General features: G+C 41.7%; 1 protein-coding gene across 2 annotated transcripts in view; it reads right to left on the reverse strand.

Moving 5' to 3' along the window:
- Positions 1 to 21,100, reverse strand: part of lin7a (lin-7 homolog A (C. elegans)) — a 68,231-nt gene that overhangs the window by 23,380 nt on the left and 23,751 nt on the right. The gene's annotated exons all lie outside the window — the stretch shown is intronic.

Below are 21,100 nucleotides of genomic sequence, written 5' to 3' on the forward strand. Positions count from 1 at the left end.
AGATTATATAATTGTAGTCTGAACTAAATCCATCTAAAGGGTGCTCCTTATTTGTGCAGCATCTTGGTATGAATACGTCACTTCACGAATGAGACAAATTCTTAGCTCAAGAAAACACAGGCTCAACCTGATCCTGACCTTGCAGCACAAACCACTGGGCCTGAATTGGTGCCAAGAGCCGGGTTGCTGTACGTCGAGTTGGGTAAAAAACAAGATTTTCTGCCTATTCGCTGAGGCAGACAGAATCAATGCAGACAGCTGACCTTTCCAGTTAAGATGTCTCTTAAAGACACCTTACAACTGAACTTGTTCACAGATTAAGCAGAGAGGATAGAGCCAGTGTTGAATGAGGATGTGTAGTTAATACACTGTAACACAAAAGTACTTTTTTCTGTAAGTGCACTCCTGAATGCTGCTATTCAAATACATCTTCACCTAACCAGCTGTGCTGCAGCCTAAAATCCCTCCAACACTGACAACCACATAATGAACAGTAAAATCAGAGGATGGAGATGAAAGTGTGTAAGGATCATTTGGAGTTTTTGGAGTAGGGTTGTATGAGGTACTTATCCACAGTCAGTGTATTACCAACAGTAGATGGCAGTCACCACTCCTGCTGTGTTTTGAGGAGCAGGCAGGAGTACCAGGCTGAGGCTGAGCAACGTGCTGCTGTGGATGTGGGGAGCAGCAAAACTCAAGCAAAAACCAATACCAGTTCAAGGCCCAAACCCAATATCCCCCCTTGGCCCTACCCCTAGTCCTTGCCCACTACCCCTTGGCCCTCGAAATGAAGCAAAGAGGGGTAGGGGTTGAAATCTTTCCCTAGGAATTGGGACACCACTCACTACGTCAGTTACGTTACGTTCACGCATACGTAACTATTTTAAACAGGAAGCTGCGAGCCATCTACATTTCCAACCGGCATCTACAATGGAGTTTCTGGTTGAGTTCATCCTACCGATTGCATTTGCTGTCATCATTATGCTTCGTTTGATGAACGAGACATTACGAGGCAGCATAGTTATACTAGCTGGCGTGTTATAGTAATATGAAAAGTCCGACAATTTTGCAGAACAGGAAAGTTGACAGACGCCAGATAGTGCGAGCTAGCTAGCTAGCTAAAAAGCAACCTGACGACAGTAACCTTAGCAATGTATGAACTTTTTTCCCTGTCTCTTGCTTGGTGGTAGCCATGGCGACGTCTACCCCTCGCTAGACTCACAAGTCAGTCTTTAGACGCTTTGCTTAACTAAAGACTGATGACTTTCTCCTTGATTTTGTGTTTAGATGGGTGGATACAATTTCAGAGTTTAAAAACACTCCCTACGTTGCAGAACCAATAGTAAATCTGCAGGGCGGTCCTTCGGTGGCTCGCTGAACTCTTGTGCTTGTAAACATAGTCCCACTAGAAACACATGTAGCGGTACAAAATGGCTCAGCCGTGCTCGCAGAAAATGCTGTTAAAGTTAGTGGATGTTTGTCGCGTTTGCGGCGACACATTCTCACCAACTAAAAGAAACAAACATAATCTTTTACAAGGCCATGACTCATCCGTCCGTCCGGACTATAATGTTAGAGGGAATCGCCTTGTTGTTTACAAATACTTCCGGGTAGAAAACCAGCAGAGCTTTTAGCTATGTATATATAGCCTATATATCACATTTTTCACATCACTGTATCACCGTTTAGACTAATCCGATGTTTGTAAAGTCTATAAACATAATGATTGAACAAACATTACTATTTCTGTGTGCACGTTTAGCTGGGCTAACCGTTAGCTGTTAGCCCTGTTAGCCGTTAGCAATGTCTGTAATAGGTAATAACTCATTAAACGGTCCGTGAAAAAAATATTTTTTCCAGCGGATATCTTAGTTACAACATGATTGAGCTAGCAAAGCAGTTTTGTGCTGCTATGTGTGGTATTTATTCAGTTTTGGGAAATCACGATGTCTAGAAAGCATCAGTGGCTGCAGCTGACAGGGACAGCTAACAGCAGCAGCAAAGCTAACATCAGGACGTCATCTGTTAAAAGCCTCCCGTTGTCGGATACGACATGAAACTACTCCAGTTAGCTCAATCATGTTGTAACTAAGACATCCGCTGGAAAAATATTTTCTTCACGGATGAGCACACGTTTGATAAAACGGAGTTAAATCTCTCGGCATCCATTTTCAAGCTCTTTGTGTGTTTGTTTCCTTGCGGACGAGAAAAGGGGGAGCACACATTTCCGAGAAGGCGTGTCCTTTTCAAAAATGCAAGAGGCGTTGCTTTGTTGCTGGCCGTTTTCGCCGGTGTGTTAAACACACTTTAGATAGGAGTGTCCCCAGACTATCAGAAGGCGGAGATCTCTGATTGTCTGGTGGCGAGACTAACCCCTCGCTGGCAAGTCAGCATCTGAAATTCCTCGCTCCAAAGGGCTAGTTTCATACCCACTACCCCTCGTTATGCCCCCTACACGCAAAAAGGAATTGGGACACCCTTAACACTCGCAGGGTAGGGCCAAGGGGTAGGGCTAAGGGGGGGGGGTTAAGGGGGGGGGGTTTGGGACGGGCCCTAAAAGTACACTATATTCAAAATATTTTTACTGCTTTACCTTGCAGTCAGACAGTCATTTTCTGACAAGGAACTGAACTGAAACTTATTTATGCTCTCTTTGAAGCCACCAGACTCCACTGACAAAAACAATAATTTTACCTCGCAGAACATGGGAGTTGCTGCTGTCATAGTCTGTGCCTTTCCTTCATTGCTCATGTGTCAGCTGTTTTCCTCCCTCCCCTTTATTTCTTGTGGGTCCTTGTTTGTCTGTGTGTCTGGGTCTCATCAGTGCTGCTGCCAATCAACTCCTGCTGCCAATCAACTCCTGCTGCCAATCTGTCTGCTCACCTGATAGCCATCCACTAATCAACCCCAGCAATACAAATACCCCGGCTCTGCAGCCCAGTCTCTGCTCATCCTTCAGATCATTCAGTCTACCTTGTGATTCACACTCACTGGTCACCCATTTGCCTGCCCCTCCAGCCTGTTATAGTTGCTGCTGGCTATGTCACAAAAAAGAAAGCCATGATGGAGATGGATTTGCCATCCCCAAGGCATATAAAGCACCATTTTTAACTAAGCACCACTCTCCTTAGCCCCATTTCCACCGAGCAGTATGGTTCAGGTTAGTTCGGTACGCTTTTTTTCCCACTGTGAAAAGTTGTGGATGGTACCAATGGAAGGTTCAGGTTCAGGTTACTTTATTGATACCCAAGAGTAGACTAGTTTTGCAGTCGAGAATCAAAACATCCATCACAGTTTGAACAATCAAAACAAAACATAAAACAGAGAATACAAGAAAGAAATTTAAAATCGACAGAAAGTGCTGCAATCCATGAAATAAAAGTGCAAAGAGAGCAAAATTCCCTACAAGACGTGAGTTAAAAGAATCAAAACAGTTCAATAGAATAAGAAAAAAACAATGAGATAAAAATCAATCAATAAATAAAAAATACGATACATACTCTAAAGTGACTGACTTGTGCAGTTTTGTGCAAAGATTCGACAGCTTGTTTACCAGTGTGATTGCTGCTGGAACAAAGCTGTTACAACTTGGGACTAAAAACCTCCGTCCAGAGGGAAGAAGCTGGAACTCGCTGTGCACAAGATGCAACCTGTCATTTAAAATGGTCCTGGCTATCCGCTGTAACTGTTTGGTATACAGGGAAGAGGGGTTCAGCTGGGACTCGCCAATCAGCTTACTTGACCATTTCACAATTTGATTTAAAGAGTTCTTATTCTTAACAGAGAGGCTACCGAACCATGACACCAAGGAAAAGGATAAAATGGATTCAATACCTAGCACACAGATCTGGTACTAAAAGGTGGAGCTGTGAACACTGCAGTCTGATTGGTCAGTAGAGGACAGTCACTCTGCTCAGGGCTGAGTTGTGTCTGGTTTTGGGGCTCATGTAACCACTGTTCATACTGTGGAGAGTTTTATTAGTAAACTGTAACTATAAAATGAAAGGATGTTTTGCTGCCGGAGTTTTGCTGGAGTCGGAGAAAAAATAACTTCATTCACTGGGCCGACTGCCAGCAACTTTTAAGGTGGAACGTTAAAGCCTAATTCACATTACACAATTTTCACCACGATTTTGACGTCGCAGAGGATCTTGAGAGCCACCTTGGGTCAGAGGTGAGTCGGCAGAGAGTCTGCCACGATGAATCCTCATGTGTGAACAAGCCTACGAGCAAGTCACCCCCTTGTTGGCGACTGGGACTGGATATCTGGCATGCTAGAAAACTGGAGAAGTCTGACACGACTGACAAAGAGCATCAGCCAATGAGAGGCGGGATACGTCCCACGTCAGCACGCAGGACGGAAGAAATGTGAGGAGGACAAGCTGCAGGGTTGCCACTTGCCAGGTCCGCTTATTAGCTGTGACTTTGGGCTTGTTTCTAGAATGGAGCTGCTTATTTGGGCTTGCTCTCAAACATCACCTTTCTCTATATATATCCTTCAAATAACTTATTTAAACGCATGATAGTTGCTTCTTTTGGGCTTGTTTCCATAGCCCTGGCTGCTTGTTTCTCTCCCAAGATCTGGCAACACTGACAAGCTGGGAAGCAACAACAACAATGGCGGCGTCCACAGGAACACGGGGAGCGCATTGTGTTTGGACCCCGGTGCAACTGCCCTGCCTGCACTGTCTATATTTACGCCCCTGGTCTATCGTACACAAACTGATACTGATTTATTAGTGTTTAAAATACATTTTGCTGCTGCGTCCATCCACAGCAGTATATTGCTTAGCTTCTGTAGTGGTGCTCCTGTCTGCTTCTCCAAACTGGAGGTGTGCCAGCTGACATCTACGGTAGGTACACTGACTATAGATAAGTACCTCATACCCACTTCAATAGCTCTGAACTATCCCTTTCCAAGCGTTGAGACATATGGACTGCTTATAAAAGTCTCAGAGGAAATGTTTTTTGCTGAGTCGGTGCAACTGACTCTATCAAACAAATAAATTACAGCAGATGTTGCAGCAAAGTTTTCCAAGTACAAACAAATCTACTTGTTTTACATTCACATTCATGGCAGTTTCAGTTAATTGGGCAAATGAGCAATCAAATTCTAATCAGAGTAATGATGAAAAATTATTTTTATAATTAACAACTGCGCAAATACAAGCTGAAATCTCTCCTCTATGACATATTATACGTTGTGGCTCAGAGATGAATTTTAATCATCTGTTTCCACTCACTACATGATGTCTCTCATCAAAGCATGGCAGCTCGCCTGGAAGCAAACATGCCTGGTGGCTTTGACGTGCCACAGTACAACATTGCAAGGGCCTTGCTTCTCTGAATCATCAAAGAGGATGTATACTTATAGGATACAAACCGTGAGATATTTGTATGTACAGATCTCAGAGATGGGAGGAAAAATATCCCTGAGCTTCTGTTGTCTTGTTTGCTCATGAATCTCAAAGACCACATGAAAGCGCGGCTCTACGTTTCACACTGCAACACATATTTGTAGATTTGTAACGCTGATGCATCTGCGGGAAAAGGAGCCTGCAGTCCACATACACACACGCTCAACTCCCCAATGGTAACTTTTTCCACCTTTGCACTTTTTGGGGCTGAGCACAGCTTTATAAATGCCATGAAAGGGTTTTCTGGCCGAGTTGCTTCCTTTTTCCCATAGTTATCTTTTGTTACACACTACTACTAATTACTCATTTATTCTGCCTGCTTCTGTCACTCGTTCTTAGCACTTTGGCTTCATGTATCTATTTAAGTAATGGCTTTCCCCCTATAGAAATGTAATATATGACATATATGCTCCTAAATGTTACCAATAAAGTGATATATTATCATATCATCTGGATATAAAGATATGTTTATAGCATATGTATGTGTGTGTATCCATTCCAAAGCCTGTCAGTGATATTACGTATATACTGATAGACATGTGTCAAACATATATAAGTGTACAGAAATTATATGAAAATAATGTACATATATGTCAGTTCCATATGGGTTGGGCCTCCAAACATTGATCTCTGTTATCGTACACGTTCAGTAATGGCTCTTTTCAGACATGACAGAAGTGTTACAGAAAGAGCTGCAGTGCTCATGTGATATTTGGCATCGAGTGTGTGAGAGGGACCAGCGGCACAGCAGTGAGTTAAAGCAGAGTGTTCTCTCACAGGGTGCATCAGGGATGGATTTTAAAACTTATTTTGGAGCTGAAGGTTTAATTAATGACCGCTGAAAGAGCGCGAGGGAAGCTGCCTCCTCTACTTTTATACATTTCTGTTCTCTTTCCTCATTTGTTGGATGGGATGTTCGGTGCAGTCTGACAGTCCCTGAGCGTGGATAAAAAATAACAAGTCATAAAGTTGTGATTCTCTTTTAACTTCTCTTTGCTCACATACTGTATGTTGGTTTTTGCTTGATATTTACACTGTGAGCAGATGTAAACAGAAAATTTAGGGAGGATGATTTTTCTTGAGTTAACACTGTAGACGCAAGGATTTTGTTGCTGCTGCTGTTAGTTTGTGCTTACCTGGCAGATGTTGAGCTTAAAGACACTTTGGACACTCAGCTACAATGGTATGTAGCTATGTAGCCTACCAAGGCGATGGCCGAATCAAAGTGGTGACCTCTTTGGTTAAAGCCAGGTACACAATGGGGTCTTGTACTTGAGAACAAAGATACGAGTAAACAACAGCTGATGAGGCCCCCAGGAAATGTGCTGAGCTTTAAAGCCAATTTCATTGTGGACAAACAGTGGTACTGCAACTTCAAGTGTCTGTTATGTGATGCCATTGGACTCAAAAGACTTTTTTTTATAGTCGTACAATGGGGAAGAGATGTCTATGAATCAGTGGATAGATAATTTTGAGTGTCACAACCCCCGCAAAATGGCATGTTCTATTATAAAAGTTTAATTAATTTGGTTCGATAACATTTCCAAAGTCTTTAGCCCTGTTTCCCCTGAGCAGTATGGTATGGTTCAGGTCAGTCTGGTACGCTTTTCTCCATTTCCCCTGCAAAAAATTGTGGATGGTACCAATGGAACCGTTCCGTATCGTCCCCATGTTTGGTCCCCCCTCTGTTGGGGTACCTAGCACACAGATCTGGTACTAAAAGGTGGAGCTGTGAACACACTCTTCAAGTGTTTATATATATTAATTTGTCATCTGCATATATTCTAATCCTCACTCATAGAAAATAAAAGGGTTGCATAGCGTCGGGCTACAGGAACACTAAACCCCCAAGTGGACGATAAATGAGGTGCAGACTGATAAAGGAGGAAATACAGTGAGTGCTGGACGGAGCAGTGAGTGACAACAACCGGCCCACATTTAAGAGTACTGTTTGTGGTGGAAACACTAGGGTCTAGGTACCATGTCTGAAGGGTTACTGTTGGTTCCAAAGGTACCATACTGAAAGCGTTTGGTAGAAATGGGGCTTAAAAGAACCCCAAGATTAAATTATTTCATCCCCATTCAAGTTAGCAGAGCGCTTAACTGGAAGTCAGCCACTTTGCTGGCAGAAGTTGGCATCTCGGCAGCACTCAGCCAATCTTGACGACCTTAACTCTCTTATGTGCCTGCACCGATCATCAAGGGAATTTCATACCGCAGATGTAGAGCTTTTTTGGCTTCACGCACTACCAAGTAACTTTCATAGGAATGAATGGGGCCCCACCACCGATGCTGTACCCAGGTCTCTTAATACGTTTGTGTAGCTAACTGACATATGCTAGCCACTAACCGGACTGGGTGTGAATTACTCGAAGTCATGGTTGATCGTCCTCAGTGTTCTAATCTGTTTAAATGTCAGACGGACTCCAGATATTTCCATCACAATTAAATGTCAATGACAGAAATTATTCTGTAAACACGACCTCTTCCTAAAAGGCTGTGTGGAGATCAAACAAGACAATTTCTTTGTGCATAAGAACTGATGAATAACTGAGATACACGTTTAATATGTCTCTACGTATTTCACCTGAATGCAGTGTCCTGAATAACAGAGCCATAACAGGGAACAAATAGCTGTGTGCTTTTGAATGTCGGCCTGCTCTTGTAGTGACTGCACTTTGCTCTAAAGAGGCCAGTTTGTCCTGCGGGCATCTTTTCAATTCCCCCTCTGCCTTTCCTTTCGCCAGACATCTTCACTGCCCATCTCTAAAACACTGTCACCATCGGCCCACCCTCTCCGACATGTTTCCTTTTGCCTGGTTCACCTCAGTGGATTATAGTAAAACACACAAACACATGATTACTGATGGGATACGGGCACGGGCACCTACAAGGAGGACGCCACAAAGCCAGAGAATAGAGAGAGATGCCTGCGGGGCAAACTAACGTGACCACCCTGCTTGTAACCATGGCTTCCTGCTTCCTCTGAGTCAGAGAGACAGGGAGGGGGATGGGCAGAAGATGCATTAGCCTGGTTGATGTGGTTGGAATAGGATTAAAAAAAAAAAAGTCAGCACAGAACAATACAGCCTCCCTCTTGGCGATGCTAACCATGACACAGAGGGAAAAACCTCAGACTTGCACGGACTGACCTAAAGTGGAAACAGACAACTTTTCACCTTTACCCAACTAGCATTTCCAGGTGGCATCATTGTCTGCACTGCTGTCGCAAAGACTACCAGATCCGTCTTCCTTAGAGCCTGACTACTACAAACAGTGTTGTGTATGAACACACTAAAAGAGCGCTTTCTTTGAACATGCTCATGTTTTTAGTGAACGTTGAACTGAACACTTCAGTTTGAAACTTAAGAACTTGAATATGAGCGTCGTTCACTCCCGCCTCAATTAACAACGCTCATTTTACGGCGCCCGAGGCTTTGCCGACAACAACACCGGTATGGTTAGTGCTGGTGGCAGTTACTCAGTTGTTCCACAGTTTGTCATTTCTGCCACTGAGGACTGCAAGGAACTGATGCTCTTTGGAAACTGTGGATAGCTACCAACAACTACCAGGGATAACAAAAGCACTATCTTCTACCTGTTGTGCAATATTTGCTGCACTTCCTTTGTGCCCTAAATTGAGCAGCATTGCATCCACATGACTCACCAACCATGCCTATACATCAGTCCATGATGAGCCCCCTGCGATCCTTGGTCTGGAAGTGGAAGCCCTGAAGAAAATGCTGAATTAGCATTTAGCTAGCTATGAAGTATTCGCTTAAAAGAGAGGCTGTAAAGGTTACCATAAGGGTAATGTTAAGGATTACATCTTGTCACTTAAAAGGTGAATCACATCTTCATGTATTAAAAATCATTAAGTGGATTACTCCTACATTTGGCCTGATATTTGTTCACTATAATGTCCATTGTAGCAGGAATCAGATAACCATCATGTTGGTGGGATTGTCTTGTACTGCAGGTGAGTGCTGTTTGTAGGTGCGTGTTGTGTACTCTACAAATGGAATGTGTCTCCAGCTATACATGTCTCAGTTATTTGCTACTGGTAATGCTGCTGCTGCTGCTGCTGCTGCTGCTAGTAACGCATTACAGTAATGGTAGCTTTTCCCAGTAACAAGTAGTCTTGCAAATTACCAAAAAAAAAAAACCAGTGATAATATTACATCTTATATTCTGTAAAAGTTTGTTTTGGTGTAATTCCCTCGTGACTTTAGCCCTTTGTTTACTTTCCTCACTTCGGAATCTCTTCTCATGTGCTGAGCTGAACTGCCAATCAGAGCAATTTCACTCACTGACGGGCTCTGCCGTTGCCCACACTGATTCAACATGCTGAATCAGCGGCAAAAAAGCCAACTAGCGCCAACTAGCGCTAACAAGAGCAAATGGTGCAGGTTACACCACAGCGACAAGGGCCAACAATGGCCCAAAATTGACCGACGGCTGACTGTTGGCGTGGTGTGTCAGGGCCTTTAGACAGAGTTTTGGCAAAACACCAGTCGCAGGCAACAGAAAATCCCCAGGTAAAAAAGTAATTTGCAAGTTATCTAACTTTAGCTGTGCTTACCGGTGATGACCCTGCCATTCACACAGAGACACAGTCTGAATTTTGACGAAAAAGGTTAAAATAACCAATGAATAGTCTAACAAATTACTGTCAGCAGGGAGTAACAAGTAAAGTAATACTATTACTTTAAAAAAGATTAGCAAGCAAACTCAAATCAGGCCTTCAGAATTGCATGGTGACAGGGAGGCTTATAGGGAACCAATCAAACTCCCATGGTGTCATTATTCTATAGCCATTGAATTGTGCAATCAACATTAACTTCACTTCTCCACTTTAATGTACCTTTCATCCTTTAACTTAATGTGACGTGGGAGGCAGAGGCATCAGGATCAAATCAACACAAACCCTCCGCCCTCGCTTGCTTTTGCTTTTATAAATAAAAAAACCCCACAGTCAATTATGTTGATTGAAAATCTTTGCTGAAGTGGAAAATCAACTGCAGTGTGAAAGCTGATGAAAGATGCTATCGCTCCGGCCTGCTTTTTGCACTTCCTGTGTTCGTCAGGAGGGACCCTCTAACCCAATATACGGTGAATTCCCACTCTCCATCATTTCCAGCTGGTTAGCTCTCCCAGTCATTTCGTCTTGTGTCCTTCCTTTCCCATTTGCAAGGCTGATTGACCCTGACAACTCATTCAGGCTGATGCAGTGAGACTAACGCACAGGCCCAGAGATTCTACCCCCTCTCCGTCATTGATGAACGTGGCGGGGAAAGACAACCAGCTCATCAAACTCTGTCTCTTCGTCATTTAGCCCAACACTGCTGAACAGACTGTTTCCCCTGCTATCCATTCTTCATATTGACACCGGGCCTGTCATCCTTAACAAGGCTGATTCATGTTCTGTAAGTTCTATTGACATGGAGTACAGGATCAGGTCTGGAGGTGGACTTACAGTAGGGTTTTTACGATATAGACAGATTAGTATGTCCATCTTGTCAGGCTCTGCGTCGGCCCAGTGGACTGTGAAATGAGCTACGTCACATGTGTGTGTGTGTGGAGGAAGGAATCAGATTACACAAGGCCCGGACTTGAAAGAAAGGTCATCTGTTATAATGAAATGTCACAGAGGTGTGTGTGATCAAAATTAACAACAAGAGGGTTGGACTTACAGTTTAACCTGCGTTTTATGGCTCTTTTAACTCGGGTAGTTAACACTGATGGATGACATACAGGAAGGAAAAGTGAGTGCAGTCAGAATGAATTAGACCAGGATTATACAGAAAGGAGTGAAAAAACAAAGACATTGAAGTGGAGGAAAAATGCTCCCATTTAGGGACTACACCAGGGTTTTGTTTTTTATACATTTACTACAAGGCACACTGTACTTTTTTTAGACTGATGGATGCATTTTTGCTCCTCCAGGAGGCTACTGGATTCATATTACTGTCATTATGACAGTTATGTTGAAAGTGCTGATTTATTTCTGCCAGAGTGGTGTGTTGATGTGCTAGCAGGAAGCTCCAACATCTGAGATTTCAAATCTTGACAAACAGGCCACAGTCAGACGGGATGGGCTGCTACTGGTCCCCCACTGTGACACTCACGCACAGGAGCCCCACAAGGCTGTGTGTTGAGCCCGTTCCTGTTCTCTCTGGACACTCATCACTGTGTTCCATCCCATAACACCACCACCATAATTAAATCTGCAGACGATACAACCACGATGGGGCTGCCTACAGAGAAGAGGTAGTGATGCTGACAGAGTGGTGCAGAGAAAATTACCTTACTCTCAACATCAAGAAAACAAAAGAACTCATGACTGATTTTGGGAGGAAGCAGGATGTCCGTTAACCACTTCACATCAATGGAGAAAGGGTGGAGAGGATGACCAGCTTTAAATTCCTTGGCACGCACATTTCAGACGACCTCTCATGGACGACAAACACCACAACTAGTTACGAAGGCACAAAAGCAGCTATACCTGTCACAACAGCTTCTGGTGTTGTTCTAGCGCTGCTCCATTGAGAGTATTCTCACATACAGCATCCTTATGTGGTATGTTAGCTGCTCTGCAGCAGATAGAATCTCCACAGAGAACCATAAAAACTGCGGAACATCAGACAGCTACCTGCCCTTGAAAAAATCTTCACCTCCCAGTGCCTGAAGAAAACACATAACATCCTAAAAGACCTGCTCATTACCTGTTTGAGCTGTTACCCTCCAAAAAACGCCACAAGTCCATCAAAACACAAATCACAAGATTCAAAAATTAACAGTCTCTACCCTCTATCTTTGACTGTGTAGAATATGAGTGGAATAGAGGCGTTTATTTATTTATTTATTTTATGACAATCTTATTACTTTTTATCACTTATTTTTATATACAAGCCCGGTACTTCAGTGCACCTGAATTCCGTTGTATGTTTGTACAATGACAATACAGAAATCTGAATCTGACATGTCGAGAATCAAACCAAAAAGATGAACAAAAATGGAAGTAGTGAAAATAATCATGAGGATATGACAGCTTTCTCAGCACCAATAAAATGTTGTCGGACAGTAGATGTTTGACAACTTGAATCTAGTGACGACATAAGAACACCTGAACACATAAATCTGCTAAGTGCTGTATGTGTGGCACCATGGAAAAAAAATTAATAGAAAGGACAAAGAAGGTTGATCATTTGACTTGTACAAAAGACATGGCGATTGTTGTTGCTGTCATGGTGACAGCCTATGTCAGTGGGGCATAAAGTGTGTCACACTCACTAGTTTGAGGACGTAATTTCGGCCTATTCTTACAACTATTTTCTTTATTAAACACTAAAATACACCTGTACATCGATCCAAGTTTCTCTTTCACCAAACTAAACCTAAAGATAACACATAAAACACTTCATTCAAACTCGACAGAAACAAAATAAAACCATCTTAATTAGTCTTGTTAGTTGTCTAGCTGATTGTTCTCCTGTTCCAACAGTCGCCAACTTTAGTTTGGTTGAAATAAATCCCTTACTCACAGAGTGAGATGTGAAAATATGCTGATCTGCACACTGTTTATCCCTGTGGTCTCTCTGTCTCTCTGCTGTCTTCCTCGTTCTTCTGAGGCAGCTACAGTGACATTACATCATGTCTCAACAAACATGGATGTAATATACCAAATTATACTCCAGTGAGAGTGAGGTTTTGAAATCCAGACCTCAGTCTGAAACAGTTTATTAAGTCGAAGCTCATCTCATGCCTACCATTTAAAGAATAGATTTCTCATTACAAGTAATAAAACCAAGGAAGTTAATTTTAGGTCCCTCCATAAATTCTGTCTCGCTCTTATAAATGTGCATAAAATTACAAAATATAACTCACCAAACTGTCCTAGATGCAAAACTAAAGACAGAATATTATGAATCTGTTTTGGCAATAATCTGATAAATTACTGGAATTCAATCCATTCCTTCACTACTTCAAATCTGTAAACAGAATTTGATTTAAATCCTTGTTTATTAAAGGATATGTCTGACTTTAAATTTGATTCAAAAAATGCACAGTATGAAGTGCGTACTTCTACTAAAAACAAATGTCCAACTTTATCACAGTCTTTACTACTGCAAAGTTTAACCCCAGAAAAACCTGACTATGGTTATATTTGTTACAACCTTTGGTTTCCGTTCTTTTCTTGCTTGGAAAACTTCAAGAGCTGATTAATAATGAACCTGGACTATTTCTGTCCGTAAACCTCTATGGATTAAATAAAGGACATATTATGATATTTTTACTTACAACTTTGTCACTGCTTTTGTATATTTTTTGTTAATAAATAAATGGATATGTTGGCCTACCAGGGACGTAGCATGTCTTGTGAAATATTTCATTAAAGAGACGTATGAACGGCTGGACGAGTCATATGCCTGCACTTTTATATAAAAGAGATAAAGATAATGACTGTATTTCATATCAGACTGACTGTATAAAAGTCTCCAAAAGTAGATCAGGAGCCAGAGCCTTTAGATATCAGGCTCCTCTCCTGTGGAATCATCTTCCTGTTGCCGTCTGGGAGGCAGACACCGTCTCCACATTTAAGACTAGACTTAAGACTTTCCTTTTTGATAAAGCTTATAGTTAGGGCTGGCTCAGGCTTGCCCTGTACCAGCCCCTAGTTAGGCTGACTCTGTCTCATTGTGTCATACGGATTACTGTTAATTTATCATGTTGATCTGTTCTGTCATCTATTGCACGTCTGTCCACTCTGGAAGAGGGATCCCTCCATTTCCTTATCCACTGTGAGGGTCTTAAGGACAGAGGGATGTCGTATGGTTTAAAGCCCTGCGAGGCAAATTGTGATTTATAATATTGGGCTTTATAAATAAAATTGATTGATTGATTGATATATGTGTATATGTATATAATGTATGACCATATTTTAGCACAATAACATTACTCAGCTAAGCAAGCACACTGTCATACGGTTTCCCTGAAATCAACCGCACAAGTTTAATGTTTTGGACTTTTTGTTGAACTCACAAATTCACAGACAAAACAACTGTCTTATACTTAACACATTTTCCAAACAAATATAACATGCTAAAGTTATTAGCACAAGCCTATGGCACTTTACATTGTAGAAATTAGACTAACGGCTAGCGGACTTTTCCTCTACTCATATGATGCCAGGGACAACAGCAACATTTAACAAAGGTAATGTTACAAAATTCAGCTCCATTACAACTCACAAGGTTCACTGACAAAACAACTGTCTTATACTAAGCACGTTTTCCAAACAAATATAACATGCTAACGTTATTAGCACAAGCCTATGGCATTTTACATTGTATAAATTAGTCAAGCGGCTAGCAGACTTTTCCTCTACTTAATGAAGCCAGGGACAACAGCAACATTTAACAAAGCTAACGTCACAAAATTCAGCTCCATTACAACTCACAAGGTTCACCGAAAAAACAAAAGTCTTATACTGAACACGTTTTCCAAACAAATACAACATGCTAACATTATTAGCATATGCCTCTGGCATTTTACATTGTATAAATTAGCCTAGCTACAAGCAGAGACTTCCTCTGCACATATGAAGCCAGGATAAATCACACAAGACTTAAAAGGCTATTTTTGTGGAGGCTTTATTGTCTTCACAATTTATTGTTTCTTATCTGTGAAATTAAAGTAAATAAAAGCTTTGTTTCGACTGGTTTCAGCTTACAAACATAGACAGGAGGTTTGCGTCACCGCGATGTGTAGTTACATTAGTAACTAAGTATATAAGTATAAATCCTGCATTAGAAGAACAGATCATCTGGAAAGTGAACCCTGTGAATGTGAACGCTCTCTCTTTTCAGACACCTTCAAAAATATAAAAGACAACATGTGGTTGGCAGAAATGTAAAGAATACTGTACTGCAGTAAACGAGCTAAAATGTACCAAAACACCAGTGGGATTCTTCAATGTGATGCTGACAACATTTTTAGTGCCTGAAATAGAGGGCTGCCATGTGTTAGAAGAACAGATTTATCTGGTAAGTGAACCCTGTGGATGTGAACGCTCCCTGCTGTCACAAACAAACACATTCAGACAGACTCGTGCATATCAGGCCATTCAGTCCTAACTGCTGCTTTCCCACTGAGATTCCTTTCTTCTCCACTTTCCACTATCAGTCTGTCTTGCAGCCAGCTTGTCGGAGGACCCAGCTGTCGAGAACGGTGATATTCCACCACGGCTCCTTTAATGCTCCGGTAATAACAATAATAACCTACAGTATGCGATGGCCAGCACTTACAACCTGTCCTCCAGCTGGCTCAGCACCACAGAGAGAAGCTGTCGTATCATCAGCTCTCACAAACCTGTAATCGACCATAAACCACAGTCAGCCTCTCTGCAGCCCGCTAATCCCAGAGCGTCTCTGCCGGTTTCCCTGGTGACCGTCTTTAGCAAGCTTTCTGTGGCTGAAGTAGTCTGCATCTTCACCTCTTGGAAAAGGGCATCTGCCACTGCCGCTGCTGCTGCTGAGGCCCTTTTCAGAGGTTTTTCAGAATCATTGTCATTGCACTCCAGTAACTGGCGCTGAGATCAGTCAGCCGCTTGCCAGACGTGGAGTCGGTGTGAGGATGTGCCAGGCTTCCCCGAGAGGGCCAGAGCAGAGCTGGACCCTGTGAGAGGAGAAGACTAGAGCTTTCTTCCTCTCTGTCACTTTGAATGATGTCAGAGTTTTTTTACGTAACGCTCTGTCAGAAGCCATTTACCCTAATTGGTGTCACTGACAGTGCTGCCGACCTTTTCGTTATCATAATGAGGCTGTAAACAAAAGCTTCTAATGAGTTTCTATAAGAAAAATGCTAAAAATACTTTTAGATGTGGTCTTTACGGAACCTCTCTGCTGTTATTATGTCTCAAATGACTTTTTATGGTGTTATTTATTTGTTGTATTGTGTTTTTGTTGTGTACAGTCAATGTAATGTCAACATATTGTTTGTTGTCTGTGTGATTAACATGCATCTTGGGTGCTCCCATCACAAGTAGACAGCTCTAAACACAAGTGTAATTGACCAACAAGACGTATTGTCATCCAATCTCTCTAACTACTTGCTGACGTGGTCTGGGACACATTTGATAACATATGTTTTGTGGTGTAAATGCTAATACAGCCCGATGCGTCCACGGACTATGTCATCTATGTAGGATGTGGTTGTTGTTGGCATGCTAATGCTCTACAACTTGGCCATGTTATGATGAGTTGAATGACCGTCCATTGTTTTGCCCTATGCAAGACGACATGTCTCTGCAACTCCCCAGAAATGTGACTACACATCACTGCGACGCAGCCCTCCGGTCTGTTTCCGTAAGCTGAAACCATTTCCCTCAGTGGAAACAAAGCTTTTATTTATTTCGATTTCACAGATAAGAAACGATAAATTATGAAGACAATAAAGCCTCCACAAAAATAGTATTTTAAGTCTTGTGTGTGATTTATCCTGACTTCATGAGCAGAGGAAGTCTCCTCTGTAAGCTAGGCTAATTTATACAATGTAAAATGCCATAGGCTTGTGCTAATAATGTTAGCATGTTGTATTTGTTTGGAAAACGTGTTCAGTATAAGACAGTTGTTTTTTCAGTGAACCGTGTGAGTTGTAATGGAGCTGAATTTTGTAACGTTACCTTTGTTAAATGTTGCTGTTGTCCCTGGCTTCATATGAGTAGAGGAAAATTCCACTAGCTGCTAGGCTAATTTATACAGTGTAAAATGCCATAGGCTTGTGCTAAAAACATTAGCATGTTGTATTTGTGGGGAAAATGTGTCCGGATTTGTTTGTCTGTGAATGGTGTGAGTTATAGTCAAGCTGATTTGTGTACTTGTGTTTGAAATTGTCGCTGATAAGCCGTGTTTAATGTGTGTTTAATGTGTGTTTTGGGTGTTTTGAATCAACTAAACTTTACAGCACCTCACAGAAACCATGCTGACTGACTACTGTTTTGAAGGTGTAGCTGCAGAGTGACACAGACACACCACCGCACAAGTATGAATGCTCACAACAGCGTAAGCTACAGCATAGGCTCTATAGAGCTAAAGCACAAGTATAGATCCCAGTACTGTGCTCCCACTACCACTAGATGGCACAAAAAGTGTCCACAAATGAGGACAATACATCTAGGTTAATCAGAATGAAACATAAGGTCCATTAAACCCAAAATGTGATGTCCTCATATTAGGACACAGGGTCTCAGGAGGACATACTGTACAGCTGAGTCTGAAGAACAGCATTAGCTCGAAATGTCACTTGTGGATGTGCTAATAAATTGGACTTAAGGGAGCTACAGTGTGCTGACCTTTCTTTATATTTAATACTTTCAGTTCTGTGGGACATTTTTCGGACTAGTGGGGCTTCAAAATTTTGAGCCATCAGAACAATGGGCAGTCCCCAGTGTGAACATAATAACTGTGTGCCGTGCCCTTTGACCTTCTTGCGTAAGATAAGTGGGCAGTAATGAAATCTGAACAGAAGTGGTCTGCTGGAGATGCACGATGTACACACGTGTTCGGATCACCGAAAGTCATGAAAATACGAGGTGGAAATTGATAAAGCTTTCTAATATAATTGAAATATATGTGCATTACTTTGCAGCGCCATTAGAAATTGGGATGAAGTACATAAAAAGGGTTAGTTTGGTTTATCATCTTATAAATATCTAACTGACAAACAGAAAGTAAAGAGCTGAATAAACCAGAGATCTCAGCAGCTGGCCTACAAAACCCTGAGTCATTGATACAGATCAATACTCCAAAATATATTATAGTTATTTTGTGCTCTGAAGCAGTAAAACCGTAATAATGTCCCCTTAATTCACAACATAACAACAGTCTGATCACGTCTGCTGTTATCCGAGGACAAATTACATGTTGACTTTGTTTACAATTAACTTGCAACACGGATGCCATCGCTGCATCTGTCATCTGTCTCTCCGCTCTTCAAAGCCCTGTTTGCTTAACAAATACATGTCCTGGGTGTTGCTGCAGTATATCACAACAGACAGGACACTAAATATACAAGATCTGCTGTTATCAGCCTGTGTAGTGGTGTCATGTAAGAGTGAAAGCTCTTGTTTGTTTTGTACCCCGTCCTCCTGATGAATGGTGTTAAGATGATGGATCAGTGGGTGGCTGTTAGCGTGCGTGTGAATCAAAGCATTCAAAGCGAGAGAAGAAAAACTCTCTGTTTATGATTCACACTTTCTTCCGTCCCTGTAAAATGTGATTAAAAGCAATCTCTAACAGGGATTTGCTTAATTAAAATACAGTGTAACGAGCTTATCAACCCTTCAAGTTAATGAAATGCTCATAATGTTTTCTGGCCTTGTGATTATTGAAATGTGTGTGAATTTTTCATGCAGTCAAAAATTCACTGTTGCTGCTCGGCTCCGGCAGTAATAAAGCAGAGCAATAATCTCTGACATTTTCATTACGCTGCAGTCACTTTTGATTGATGTAACACAACGCTAATTTAAAGGTACACTCTCAGCTTCTTTTGTTGTAGAGTCATAATTCTTTTAAATTTATTGTTCTGCTCAGTTTCAAAGCACCAGTGTTTGCCTGGGAGCCCACACTGCAACATAATCAGGTGCTATGTTTTACCTACAGTGGAGCCAAATCATGGAACTGCTCTGTTGACAGCTTTAAGCATGGCTATAGCGGGCAGGTGCACCAGCTGATCACAAATTTAGGTGTAAATTTAATGTTAAATGCAACACTATATTTGCCACTTTATTATATAACTTGTACTGGCCGCAACCAAAAGTGTTACAGAGAGAGATGTTTTCATCCTGGGTGCTATTCTGGTAATAAGGGAGGCACTTAATACATCTAACAGAAAGATAAAAGGATGCATTGCTAGTTTCAGGCTGATGCAGTTGTCGTGTAAAGCAGGATTTATAATTGTGTGTCAGCTCTATGCAGAGCCTACGCTGTAGCCTACGCATGTGGCCTACACCATCATGAGCATTTATACTTGTGTGGTGGTGTGTCTGTGTCACTCTGCAGTTACACCTTCAAAACCCTAGTCAGTCAGCGGGGTTTCTATGAAGTGTTTAGTTGATTCAAAACACACATTAAACACACATTAAACATGGCTTAATAGAGACAATTTCAAACACAAGTACACAAATCAGCTTCACAATAACTCGCAGCATTCACAGGCAGTGTTGGGCAGTATCGCATTATTAGTAACGCGTTACAGTAACGCCGTTAGTTGTGGCAGTAACTAATACTCTAACATGTTAGTTTTTAAATTCAGTAACTCAGTTACCGTTACCAAACGGTGCATTACTCCGTTATTTTTGGCCAGGTTTTACAACGGCGCGCAGCATGCAGTATTCCTTCACAAACTGAAGTTCACTTTCACTAAAACATTTTAGGCCTAAACAATAAAAGATAGTCAAGTCAGATAGAGGTATATGAACAATTCTTACCAGAGCATCTTAATGAAACACGTCTCTCACCATCTCTGAAGTCACTGTCGACCTGCTGGCCTCACCACAGTGCTGTACATTCAGCGGTAATGTTAGCGTTTCTGTAGATTTTTAGTCCCAGTAACGTTATATCCAGTAATGTGATATCCATTGTTATCCCGAGGAAGCTTTTGTTGTGGACAGACAATGTCTGCAGTGGGCGACAGACTTGACATCATCATGTAGCTCTTCAAATGTTCTCTTTAGCTCATTTTCATTGAGCCAGTACAGTTAGGAAATGTTTTGGGCTGCAGGACTGAGTTTCCCAAAACATCAATAAACTTTGTCTTCTTTGTGGCTAAGAAAAACTACACTGCAAAAAAGAAAAGCACATAGCGCCCTCTAGCATCCCCACTCAGTCATCTAGAGCCAGGATGTACTCAGAGTATAGATGACACTAATGCGCGTGCGTCACAGTCACGGCGTGATGGCAAGCCAAGACGAGAGTCCAAAGTCAAGTTTTTTTGTTTTTTTTCAGTAACTAGCACAACACTGTTCACAGACAAACACTTGTCTTCATCTGGACACATTTTCCCCACAAATATTACATGCTAATGTTACTAGCACAAGCCTATGGCATTTTACATTGTAACACAAACAAACATATTGTGGCTAGCGGACTTTTCCTCTACTCATATGAAGCCAAGGACAACAACAACATTTATCAAAGGTTACGTTACAAAATTTGGCTCCATTACAACTCACAAGGTTCACTGACAAAACAACTGTCTTATACTAAACATGTTTTCCAAACAAATACAACATGCTAACATTATTAGCACAAGCCTATGGCATTTTACATGTCATTGTAATATTTAGCCTAGCGACTAGTGGAGATTTCCTCTACTCATATGAAGCCAGGATGAATCACACACTAGACTTAAACTGCTACTTTTGTGGAGGCTTTATTGTCTTCACAGTTTATTGTTTCTTATCTGTGAATTTAAAGTAAATAAAAGCTTAGTTTCCACTGAGGGAAATGGTTTCAGCTTACAAAAACAGACAGGATGTTACATTTCTGGGGAGGTGCATGTCAGGGTACAGGGTAGGGTACTGTGATGGCTCTACGTCGACACAGAGCCAATGCGGTAGGTACAGTGTTGATTCAACACAGAAGTACAAATCTTGCATTAGTTGTAAATATACTTGCACCCAT

This window comes from Epinephelus fuscoguttatus, linkage group LG22 (assembly GCF_011397635.1).
Source record: "Epinephelus fuscoguttatus linkage group LG22, E.fuscoguttatus.final_Chr_v1".
Classification (NCBI taxonomy): domain Eukaryota; kingdom Metazoa; phylum Chordata; class Actinopteri; order Perciformes; family Serranidae; genus Epinephelus; species Epinephelus fuscoguttatus.